Genomic DNA, 9,526 nt, shown 5'->3' on the forward strand with positions numbered 1-9,526 from the left:
ATACAGGGATAATGTACAAACTCCGTACAGGCAGCACCCGTAATCAGCAACTCTACCACTGCACCACTGTGCCACCCTATTTCTCCGATAACTGGAACAAATTTCTACAGATGTACTGCAGAAGGTATCCTGACTGGTTGCGTCACGGCCTGGCACAACAAGTCCAACAGACAGGAACACAAGAGACTAAATATGTCTACACTCCAATGATGAGCAATGGCATTTTGACATCTGTCTTGTGGTAAATTGTAGATAGCCCGAATTCTAAGGGTCAGAACATAAGGTGCCGCAGTGGCACAGCGGGTAGAGCAGGGGTCAGAGGCAATGGGGAGAAGGCACGAGAATGGGGTTAGGAGGGAGAGGTACATCAGCCATGATTGAATGGCTGTGGACTTGATGGGCCGAATGGCCTAATTGTACTCTTATTTCTTATGAGCCGCTGCCTCACAGCGCCAGAGACCTGGGTTCGATCCTGACCTTGGGATGGAGTTTGTATGTTCTCCCTGGGACTGCATGGGTTTGCTTCAGTGCTCTGGTCCTGCCACATCTCAAAGTCGTGTGGGTTTGTAGTTTTATTGGCCTCTGTAAAAGTGTGGAGGTAAATAGCAGAATCGGGGGGGAGTTGGTAGAATAGAACATAGAAACATAGAAAAATGGGTGCAGGAGTAGGCCATTCGGCCCTTCGATCCATTCAATAGGATCATGGCTGATCATCTAAGATTAGTACCCTGTTCCTGCTTTTTTCCCCCTACCCCTTGATTCCTTTCGCCTGAAGAGCTAAATCCAATGTCAGCTGATAAAAATGATATTAATCTGGGATTAGTGTAACGGGATGATGATGGTCAGTGTGGACTCAATGGGCTGAAGGGTCACCGTCTTCACTGTATCTCTCTACAAAAGAAACATTCTGCCTGACTCTGTGTAATTTAAGGTTTGTTAATCTTGAACTTGTAATATCCGTTCTGATTTCTCAGGATTTACGAAAGCCCGGACAAAGAGAGGGGAAAAGAACTAGTCCCTGCCCTCAATATGATCAAAGGGTGATCTGTGCCTCACCTCTCCCTATTGTCATAGAGCTGCACACCTTGGAACCAGGCCATTCGGCCCAACTTGGTTGGCACACTGGGCTAGTCCCATTTGCCTGCATTTGTTCCGTAGTCTTCCTATTTCTACCGGTCCGAATGTCTTTTAAAAGGGCAGCACGGTGGTGCAGCGGTAGAGTTGCTGCCTTACAGCGATTGCAGCGCTGGAGACCCGGGTTCAATCCCGACTCCAGGTGCTGTCTGTACGGAGTTTGTTCGTTCTCCCTGTGACCTGCGTGGATTTTCTCCGAGATCTTCGGATTCCTCCCACACTCCAAAGACGTACAGGTTTGGAGGTTAATTGGCTTGGTAAATGTAAAAATTGTCAAAGTGGGTGTAGGATAGTGTTAATGTGCGGGGATCGCTGGTCGGCGTGGACCCGGTGGGCCGAGGGGCCTGTTTCCGTGCTGTATCTCTCAACTCAACTAAAAGTCCTAATTGTATCCACTTCTACAGCTTCCTCTGGCAGCTCGTTCCAGATATTTACTACCCTCTGAGTGAAAGAAATTGCCCCTGAGGTCCCTCTTAAATCTCTCCCCTCTCACCTTAAACCTGTGCCCTCTAGTTTTAGAATCCTCTACCCTGGGAAAGAGACTGTGAGTGTTCACTTTATCCATGCCCCTCAGGATCTTGTACAGCTCAATAAAGTCACCGCTCAGCCTTCTACGCTCAAAAAATAAAGTCTCAGTCTATCCAACCTCACGCTGTAACTCAAGCCCGCAAGCCCAGGGAACATCCTGGTGAATGTCTTCTGCACCCTTGCCAACTGAATGGCCTCCTTTCTGTAGGTGGGCGACCAGAACTGCGCACAGTGCACACCAGGGGCTCAGCACTTTAACCCCCCCCCCCTCCCATTCACACACTGACCGTCCTGTCCTGGGCCTCCTCCATTGTCAGAGTGAGGCCCAACACCAATTGGAAGAACAGCACCTCATATTTCGCTTGGGCAGCTGACACCCCAGCGGTATGAACATTGACTTCTCTAACTTCAAGTAAACCTTAGTTTCCCTCTCTCTCCATCCCTCCCCTTCCCAGTTCTCCCACCAGTCCGACTGTCCCTGATTACATTTTATCTGTTTGTTGTTACCTTCTCCCAACTAACAATTCTACATTTTCCTTTAACCTCATTCACTTTGTCCTGTTTTCACACCGTACACTTCCTTATCTATGTATCTCCCTCTCCCCTGACATCAGTCTGAAGAAGGGTCTCGACCCGAAGCGTCACCCATTCCATCTCTCCAGAGATGCTGCCTGACCCGCTGAGTTACTCCAGCATTTTGTGTCTGTACTCTTAATTATTTCTCCATCATGGTTTCAAATCCCTTTATGATTCATGGAATTAAATCTTTTCAATCAGTGTTTTGACATTTGTAATTGATGCAGCTGCAAGGTTTATAGAAGGGGAATTAATTCCATATTTTCCCAAGCTTTGCAAATACACGCTTCCTATCGTCACCTGGGAGTTGCCGAATTATAAGTTTAGTTTAGTTTCCTCTTGTTCATAGGAATACAAATATCTATCTCTAAGCCAAAAACAAAATGATGACGGATGCTCAAAAAATTAGTGATAGATTACAAATATTGCAACTTCATCACAGGTTACAACGAGTTTGCCTTGAAGATTTAACACCAACCTGGCCAAACCTGTTGATGTACAAAACACTGGGACCCTAAGCAAAACACAAAGTACCGGAGGAACTGCGAGTCAGGCAACATCTGTGGAGGGAATGGACTGGACAGGCGGTGATTTGGTTAGGAACCTTCCACAGACGGATTGAAATAGTGAGGGGAAGAAGCTGGAAAACTTTATAACTTCTCCCAACCCCTCCCCCACCTCTCCCTGTACTCCAATCAGCTTGAAGAAGGTGTGTAAGGAGGAAGGAACTGCAGATGCTGGTTTACACCGAAAATAGACACCAAATGCTGGAGCAGGCAGGCAGCATCTCTGGAGAGAAGGAATGGGTGATGTTTTGTCCAGCTGCCGGGATTGAGGTCCCCGTGGGCTACTTCTCTCTGTAGTTAAACTAAAGTGACGTGAAATTAAAATAAATAAGACTAGTTCTTGTATTGGTACGGGTCCCGACCCAAAACGTCGCCTGTCCATTCCCTCCACAGACGCTGCTTGAGCCGCTGAGTTCCTCCAGCACTTTGTGTTCTGCCCGAGGAGATTCCAGTTACTGTCAGTAATTGTGCAACACTTGGTAAACGTCAGACATATCCCCATATCCCTTGATTCTGCTAGCCCCAATACAATACAATACAATATATCTTTATTGTCATTGTACAGGGGTACAATGAGATTGGGAATGCGCCTCCCATACGATGCAATAATTTCATTAGCTAGTCAGTATTAATTTAAACAACCCAATGAAACAAATTGTAACAGTTTTAAAACAGAATAAAGTGCAAGTAGATCTGTGCTGGATCACTGTGCGATGTGACCATCCGGCTCAGCAGGACCGGTTCAGAGCAGCTATGGCCCTGGGCCCAAGAGCTTTATCTAACTCTTTTAAATTCATCCAGTGAATTGGCCTCTACTGCCTTCTGTGGCAGAGAATTCCACAAATTCACAACTCTCTGGGTGGAAAAGTTTTTTCTCACCTCAGTTTTAAATGGCTTCCCCTTTATTCTTAGACTGTGGCCCCTGGTTCTGGACTCCCCCAACATTGGGAACATTTTTCCTGCGTCTAGTTTGCCAGTCCTTTTATAATTTTATATGTTTCTATAAGAAACATCACGGCTCATCTGTCCAGGGCCCAGCACATGGATGTCATCAGGAAATTAGATGACTTTCTTAGACGTTTAAAGAGATTTGGTATCAAAGCTGAACTTTAGAGATACTGTGCAGAAACAGGCCCTTCGGCCCACCGAGTCCACGTCGCCCAGCAATCGCCCCTTACACTAACACTACCCTACACACCAGGGAGAATTTTTACAACTTACCAAAGCTAATTAACCTACGCGCCTGCATGTCTTTGGAGTGTGGGAGGAAACCGGAGCACCCGAAGAAAACCCATGCGGTCACACGGAGAAGGTACAAACTCCGTACAGGCAGCACCCGTAATCAGCAACTCTACCACTGCACCACTGTGCCACCCTATTTCTCCGATAACTGGAACAAATGTCTACAGATGTACTGCAGAGGGTATCCTGACTGGTTGTGTCACGGCCTGGTACAACAAGTCCAACAGACAGGAACACAAGACGCTGCCGAGAGCGGTGGACAGCCCAGTGATGATTGGACTCTAACGTGTCCAACCCCTTAATAATCTTGTATGTTTCAATAAGATCCCCTCTCATCCTTCTAAATTCCAGTACATACAAGCCTAGTCACTCCATTCTTTCAACATTCAACAGTCCTGCCATTCCGTGAATTCACCTAGTAAACCTACGCTGCAATCCCTCAATAGCAAGAATGTTCTTCCTCAAATTTGGAGACCAAAACTGCACACAGTACTCCAGGTGCGGTCTCACTAGGGCCCTGTACAACTGCAGAAGGACCTCTTTGCTCCTATACTCAACTCCTCTTGTTGTGAAGGCCAACATGCCATTAGCTTTCTTCGCTGCCTGCTGAACCTGCATGCTTGCTTTCAGTGACTGATGCACTAGGACACCCAGAACCTCACACTTATCCACTTTAAACTGCATCTGCCATGCACCTGCCCACTCACTCAACCTGTCCAAGTCACCCTGCAACCTCATAGCATCATCTTCACAGTTCATACTGCCACCCAGCTTTGTGTTATCTGCAAATTTGCTGATGTTACTTTTAATCCCTTCATCCAAGTCATTAATGTATATTGTAAATAGCTGCGGTCCCAGCACCGAGCTTTGCAGTACCCCACTAGTCACTGCCTGCCATTCTGAAAGAGACCCGTTAATCCCTACTCTTTGTTTCCTGTCTGCCAACCAATTTTCTATCCATGTCAGTACTCTACCCCCAATACCATGTGCTCTAATTTTGCCCACTAATCTCATCTGTGGGACCTAATCAAAGGCTTTCTGAAAGTCCAGGTACCCTACATCCACTGGCTCTCCCTTGTCCATTTTCCTAGTTACATCCTCAAAAAATTCCAGAAGATTAGTCAAGCATGATTTCCCCTTTGTAAATCCGTGCTGCCTCAGAACGATACTGTTACTGCAATCCAAATGTTCCGCAATTTCATCTTTTATAATTTACTCCAGCATCTTCCCCACCACTGATGTCAGACTAACTGGTCTATAATTTCCCGTTTTCTCTTTCGCTCCTTTCTTAAAAAGTGGGATAACATTAACTACCCTCCAATCCACAGGAACTGATCCTGAATCTATAGAACATTGGAAAATGATCACCAATGCATCCACGATTTCTAGAGTAAGTTCCTTAAGTACCCTGGGATGCAGACCATCAGGCCCTGGAGATTTATCAGCCTTCAGTCCCATCAATCTACCCAACACCATTTCCTGCCTAATGTGAATTTCCTTCAGTTCCTCCGTCACCCTATGACCTCTGTCCACTAATACATCTGGGAGATTGTTTGTGTCTTGCTTAGTGAAGACAGATCCAAAGTACCTGTTCAACTCGTCTGCCATTTCCTGATTCCCCATAATAAATTCACCTGTTTCTGTCTTCAAGGGACCCACATTTGTCTTAACCAAGTTTTTCCTCTTCACGTACCTAAAGAAGCTTTTACTATCCTCCTTTATATTCTTGGCTAGCTTACCTTCGTACCTCATCTTTTCTCCCCGTATTTGCCTTTTTAGTTATCTTCTGTTGCTCGTTAAAAGTTGCCCAATCCTCTGGCTTCCCGCTCATCTTTGCTATGTTGTAATACTTCTCTTTTATTTTTATACTGTCCTTGACTTCCCTTGTCAGCCACGGTCACCTCTTACTCCCCTTAAAATCTTTCTTCCTCTTTGGAATAAACTGATCCTGCACCTTCTGTATTATTCTCAGAAATACCTGCCATTGCTGTTCCACCATCATCCCTGCTGGGGTCTCTTTCCAGTCACCGCTGACCAGTTCCTCTCTCATGCCTCCATAGGCCCCTTTGCTCAACTGTAATACCGACACTTCTGATTTTCCCTTCTCCCTCTCAAATTGTAGATTAAAATTTATCATATTATGGTCACTACCTCCTAATGGCTCCTTTACCTTGAGTTCCCTTATCAAATCCGGTTTATTACACAACACTAAATCCAGAATTGCCTTCTCCCTGGTAGGCTCCAGTACAAGTTGCTCTAAGAATCCATCTCAGAGGCGTTCAACAAACTACCTTTCTTGGGGTCCAGTACCAACCTGATTTTCCCAGTCTACCTGCATGTTGAAATCTCCCATAACCACCGTAGCATTACCTTTGTGACATGCCAATTTTAACTTGATTCAACTTGCACCCTATATCCGGGCTACTGTTTGGGGTCTGCAGATAACTCCCACTAGGGTCTTTTTACCTTTACAATTCCTCAGTTCTATCCATACTGACTCTACAACTCCTGATTCTATGCCACCCCTCGCAAGGGACTGAATTTTATTCCTTACCAACAGAGCTCCCCCACCCCCTCTGCCCACCTGTCTGTCTTTTCGATAGGTCGTATACCCCTGAATATTCAGTTCCCAGCCCTGGTCCCCTTGTAGCCATGTCTCTGTAATTCCCACAACATCATACTTGCCAATGTCTAACTGAGCCTCAAGCTCATCCACTTTATTTTTTATACATCGTGCATTCAAATACAACACTTTAACTTCGGTATTCACCTCCCCTCTCACACTGGTCACTATTGAGCCTGATCTTTCTTATCCCTTCTTGAACTTTCCTTCCCCTTAAGGTTCCCCTTCTTCCATTGGTGTCCAGCTGAATACCTCTGTATTGTACAGGAACCAGTCTGACATGGTCCATGTCCCTCCAAGCTGCTGCTTTACAGCTCCATAAATGCAATAACACACAGATAAGTACATAACAATCAATAATACTCTAAATTAATTATTATAATACTAGGTAATGACACTAGGTGCAGATGATAATAGTAAAAGTTGCATCAATATTTGGAAATAATTTTTATTTTGTAATAGTTAAAAGAACATAATTTCACAATTTCAAATAAATTAACTTCCAGTTCTCAACTCTTTGTGTTAAATGTGCAAAAGCATCATTTACAGTTTTGAAAGTAATTCCATGTTGGGGAAATGTGCACAAAGGATAATCAATTTCTGATATAAAAAATATAAAAGTGATTGGCCTTGCTAATTGTGGTATAATATAACTTCACTTTGTAAAACATCAGCATTAAAAAGTAGTATAATTAAATTTGGAATCTGTGTTCTGACTGTGTACTGGTCCACTTTCTGGCCAGGTATATTGAAAGAGTTTTCTTTGCATTTTAAAAGTTAGGATTGGATTAGATTAATTGATTTTTGATACTGCAGCATAAAGGTCTATTTTTTAACTTTCTGCCTGGGCATTTATCCAGTTTCCCACTCATTATAGAAACAGCTTAATATTCCTTTCCATTCTAATAAGCACAGGCAGCTAATCTCCACGGGTATTTTCACAATGGAGAGAAAATCTCAAAATTTACTTTGAAAAGACACCAAGTGAGAATACATTTAATGTCAATCTTTATCCTACGTGTTCAACTGCTTAAATTAATATTTCTATTATAAATTGAGGTTTTAAAAGAAAACACCCATCATTGTTCTGACAAGGTCCATTTGTTTTAAATTTCCAAATACTCTGTTTTTCAAAACTGTCATTATTTTTTTTAATACTTCACAATTTCTTGCATTCACATCTTTTGAAGTTTGTGTTATGGTCTGAACTTTACTTACCAGCCCACATGAAGTGAAAAAATATCTTGGATAATTCCTTTCTTTTATTAATTTAATTGAAACGACATTTTTATGATTGTTCGTTGTTCTCACGTCTTAAATTCTGGAATTACTGCTCTCACTTGCTTAAAAGCGTGAAAATATTATCATGATAATTATTCAGTTGACTTTTAAACCCAGTTGATTAATACTGAAAATATTCTCCACGGAAAGAAAACTAGAAATAAGCAAATGGGATTGAAATGAGTTCTTACCTTTGATGCATTGGTCAGTTATTCAGACAATGACAATGGGAAAACGCGCAGAATTGATTTCTCGTGAAGCCATTCTTGCAGAAATATTTTAATAACGGGCAATATTTCATTAACACAGATGTATGTTCCTGTAATGGCGAACAACATTTCTCATTTTGCACTGGAGGAGACTTGGTCTGAGCAATATTTTCTTTGGGGTTAATTTAGTGCTTTGCACATTAATGCACTGCACGCTAGCCTCCAACAAAGGTCAAAGCGATATAATAATCTCAGTTAATCATTGATCTGATCGCTCAACTGGCCGAGAAGTTGTTGAATCCTGTGCTTCCAAAGAAGACAGGAAAATTGTCAGGAGATTGTTAGAATGCATCAGAGATATGATAATCAAGCCGCAATGTGGTCATTCCAAACAAATTAGTAGGGATCTTGTTTGGATGTAATAATGTAAGGGTACTTAGATATACTGCCCTGCATCCCTTCATTCTAATCACCACTAATTAGCAAGTTATTTTAGGTACAAGAATTCTAACTCTGACCTGCACATGAAACTGAAGGCCAGCCTTTCGGCTGTCAGCTAACTCTCCCTCTGCCAATGACCTTTTGTACCTTCCTCACCAGATCCAATAGAAACGATGTTCCTGCAGGCCTTACTTTGCACGGGGACATCGTTGTAATCTTACCAACAAAATTACAGGAAATCATATGTACACTTGTAAAAATCCACCGGTAGTTCATGGCCTTTCTTTTCCACGGTTGTTTCGTTTGTCTTGGCTTGGGAACGGACCACAAGGAACGGCAAAAAGTTGTGGATGTAGCCCAGTACATCACACAGACCTGACTCCCCACCATCGACTCCATCTACACCTCACGCCGTCCCGCAAAAAGCAGCCAACATCGTCAAAGACTTGTCCCACCCCGGTCATTCCTTCTCTCCCCCCCCCTCTCCCGTCCGGCAGAAGGTACGCACCACCAGCTTGAAAGTGCGCACCACCAGACTCAGGAACAGCTTCCTCCCCTCTGTTATCAGGCTTCTGAGCGGCCCTTCCACAAGCTTGGGTACTGTCCGATTCACCTCTACCCCATTGCGGACATTGGACTTTATCTCTGGAACTGTTGCACTACAATGCTGAGAACTATATTCTGCACTCTTTAGTTTAGTTTAGTTTATTGTCACATTTACTAAGGTACAGTGAAAAGTTTTTAGTTAATGCTAACCAGTCAACGGAAAGACCATACATGATTACAATCAAGCCATCCACAATGTACAGATACAGAATAAAGGAAATGTTTAGTGCAAGATAAGATCCAGTAAAGTCCGATTAAATATAGTCTGAGGGTGTCCAATGAGGAGACCCTTTATCTTTCCCTTTACTCTACCTATTGTA

General features: G+C 43.4%; 1 protein-coding gene across 4 annotated transcripts in view; it reads right to left on the minus strand.

The window, feature by feature from the left end:
• casr (calcium-sensing receptor) overlaps positions 1-8,347 on the minus strand; it is a 70,207-nt gene extending 61,860 nt beyond the window's left edge. For 3 of the 4 annotated variants that reach the window (XM_078409065.1, XM_078409068.1, XM_078409067.1), the window contains exon 1: positions 8,142-8,347. The gene's annotated coding sequence lies outside the window, so the exon portion shown is untranslated. Of the gene's footprint in view, positions 1-7,887; positions 8,018-8,141 lie in introns of those variants that run through there. The other variant, XM_078409071.1, reaches the window with a different exon arrangement.
• Between the last annotated feature and the right edge of the window lie 1,179 nt (positions 8,348-9,526).

Source organism: Rhinoraja longicauda, chromosome 12 (genome assembly GCF_053455715.1).
Source record: "Rhinoraja longicauda isolate Sanriku21f chromosome 12, sRhiLon1.1, whole genome shotgun sequence".
Classification (NCBI taxonomy): Eukaryota; Metazoa; Chordata; class Chondrichthyes; order Rajiformes; family Arhynchobatidae; genus Rhinoraja; species Rhinoraja longicauda.